This window comes from Acanthochromis polyacanthus, chromosome 22 (assembly GCF_021347895.1).
Source record: "Acanthochromis polyacanthus isolate Apoly-LR-REF ecotype Palm Island chromosome 22, KAUST_Apoly_ChrSc, whole genome shotgun sequence".
NCBI lineage: Eukaryota > Metazoa > Chordata > Actinopteri > Pomacentridae > Acanthochromis > Acanthochromis polyacanthus.
The window spans coordinates 15,203,459-15,206,476 of record NC_067134.1 but is presented as its reverse complement, the minus strand read 5'-3'; the positions used below and the strand labels follow the sequence as shown (position 1 = coordinate 15,206,476).

The 3,018-nt window shown below is 41.8% G+C and overlaps 1 long non-coding RNA gene across 1 annotated transcript; it reads right to left on the bottom strand.

The window, feature by feature from the left end:
* Positions 1–1,210: 1,210 nt before the first annotated feature.
* LOC127531801 (uncharacterized) lies at positions 1,211–2,532 on the bottom strand. Its single transcript, XR_007938908.1, has 3 exons — positions 2,233–2,532; positions 1,967–2,060; positions 1,211–1,879 (listed from the first exon to the last, which is right to left on the bottom strand). It is a non-coding gene; the product is annotated as an uncharacterized LOC127531801 (long non-coding RNA).
* Positions 2,533–3,018: the final 486 nt, after the last annotated feature.

Genomic DNA, 3,018 nt, shown 5'->3' with positions numbered 1-3,018 from the left:
ATGTGCTTTACTTTATTACATGCAGAAGGTGCAAAATGTGAAGCAGCTTCTCAGCCAATGTTCTTCAAAGATAAACGCCATTGTATCCCAAATTTATACAACATTCTAAATATATACACTACATATTTGCCATAATAGATTGCTGCTTTAACAGTCAGTATGCAAATGATTCAATATAGTTCATACTACATGGAAATGAGCAAAGCTGAAAATGTTTTTAATCCAACAAAACTATCCTATTTCAATGTGTAATGTTTTGCTATGACTATAGTATTCCTCAGGCCTCCATTGTTTGTTTGCACCATTCTCCAACTTTGACCACTAATTCCAGAAATGACCTCCTTTGATGCGAAATTTCTGTCGAAATCCTCATGAAAGCAACATCAGCAGCCTTAAATGGAAGCAACCTTGGAATGAAAACAGCATCTCGGAATTCCATTTATAGCATACTTTTCCATTTCTTCTGAGGGGTTGATCCTCCTGAAAAGAAGCTACATCGGATCATCTCCACGCCCACAGAGACACCACTAGGTCCCTGGTAAGCTCTCCATGTTTCTGCCTCCATGTTTGATGCGTAATGAGTCTCCCCGCTTTCTTACAATCAGCACAAATCAATATACATGCAACAAACATGCCTCATCCGCTGCTGATGAATGGCCAGAGAGAGGAGGGAGTAAGAGAATGTAGAGGAGAGGGGGAGTGCGAAGGGATGGAGGAGAGATAATCATATCTCCACCCTCAGTCAATAAGCCTACGCCTCATTACCGATGCATGAGGGAGGGCTGTGTGGGGAGAAAGAGATGGAGACAGTATGCACTCACATACTCATACTGTCATTACCTTAAATTAGCGGCAGAGCATGATTATCCCTAACTTAATGCCACTCTATTCATATATGAAAACTGTCTGGTGTCATCTACACTTTGCCTGAGGAGGAGAGAACATATTTGACCAAATCTGCCTTGCCATTAGAGTGTATATCGGCAAAAAAAAAAAAAAGGAAAAAAAATGTCACAGAATATTAAACTTGGGGCGAGAATATTCTCTACCTCTTGCACAAAAATGGCTCTCGGTGTAAAAAGGATGTAACTGCAAGATCCCACAGGGGTTTTAATATTCTAACTATGCACCACATAATTATGACACAGGTCTAAAAATTGCTCTCCTTTTTTGGAGCGGAAGAGAGAAAGAGCTTACTTAATTGCGGTGATTCAGAGTATCATTTATTGTCCTGCGTTGACTCATCATCACCCACACCTTAACAGAAAATCTGAGGCCACAGCTCAGTGAAAGATTGCATGTTGGCATGAGATGTGTTAAGATAATGTTTTGAAAGAGCTCTAAGCAGAGATCACATTTCAACCCAACAGAAGTTAAGTTAAGAAGTTTGTGGTTCTGTAGTTTTTTTGTACAAATTTTACATAACTGTAATAATTTGCATGATGAACACATCAGTTATCCATCAAAGTGTGCAGTAGTCCCATAGACCTGTAAACATCCATGCACGTCAGAAAAAGACACTTTCTCTGCTGTTCTCACTATCGTCGCTGCTTTTCAGGCCATGAAAAGTTCCTCTTGTAACATGTAGGCAAGGTTGTGAAAGAGTGAACTTTTTTGCCAAACGACGATCTTTTTCGAAACTTAACCAAGTAGTTTTGGTGCCTAAACTAAACCAAACAGTGAGTGAAAATGAAACTCTGTAAAAAAAACAAAAACAAAACAAAGATCTGGTATGGGTTCAATAAGTTCTCTGACTTATGCTGCTTCCAGCCTCCTTATGAACCTTCGTGAGACTCTTCCATGTCTATCGGTGTTGAATATTGATGAGGGTGACACCAGTGCCAAAGGCCAGTTCTGCAAGTCTCTGAGACGCCAGCAGCTGTAACAAAACAGCAGGGAATGGGTTTGATTTTCACATATTCCTGTGTGAAATCTCAGAAATCGGATATGTAAGCGTTAGTTTTACCTGTAGCATTGTGCAGAAGCAGTATTCATTCTAACTTCACTTCTTGGATGTGACCATTTCTGTTCTGCAGGAGCTCACAAGTGTTGCTCAAAAGCTTTTTAAAGGGAAATTTGTGTTTTATGATGTTTGGTTTTAACAAAGCAACAGCCTTGACGAACATTTATATCATAATGACACTGAATTCATGCTCCCAAGACTGAAAGTTAAAGAAAATTGAATCCAATAACACAAAAATTATGCACAGAAACTAAAAAGTGGAGCTATACCTTGAATCACAGATCCTCCAGAGCACAGTTTTAGGTTTCCAAGCTTCCAGAGTCTGCTGAGGCTTTAGCAGGGGACGCCAAGTCCCCCCCCAAAGGGCCACTGATCCTGAGGGTCCCAAGAGTTCGGCTCCTTCAGCCAGATTGACAGATACTAATAGCGTGGATGCCTCTCATCCCACAGAGACGGCCTATTAGGGCATAGAGCCGAGGGGAGACCAGGAAAGTAGCCAACTAGCGGGCTGACTTATTAGCAAGATTGGCCGGTTTGTACGCCACTGTGGGGTGCTGTGTCGATATGCAAATGTCACGCAGTCCTCTCCTCCACTTACTCCTCCCAGCCCTGCAACCATAGTCCTCTCCTATCTCTTCACCCGCCCTTTGCTCCCACCCTTCATCACCTCTCCTGCTCCTCTACCTCACTTGCACTCTCATCACTTCTTCTCCCCTCCCTCTGCTCTGAAGGGCAGGGTCCCGTTTCCCAATTGATCTGTGGAGATTGCGGCTAACCTTCTTCCTTTTGCAAAGGGAGGCGAGAGAGTAGAGATTAGAGGTGGAAAAAGGGGAGGCGACGCTAGAAATGGATGGGTACTCTTTATGGCACCGCTGATATAGCAAGCATCCAACAGATTCATGATGTAAACATTGTGGAAAATGCAGATTTTTTAAATAAGTGTCCACTGTGCTCTTGGATTCTTATTATTCATTTGCTTGGTTGGCTGGAATAAGAATTGGACTCTATAACAACAACGACATTAATAATAATAAGCCTATATGCACTAATGCTAA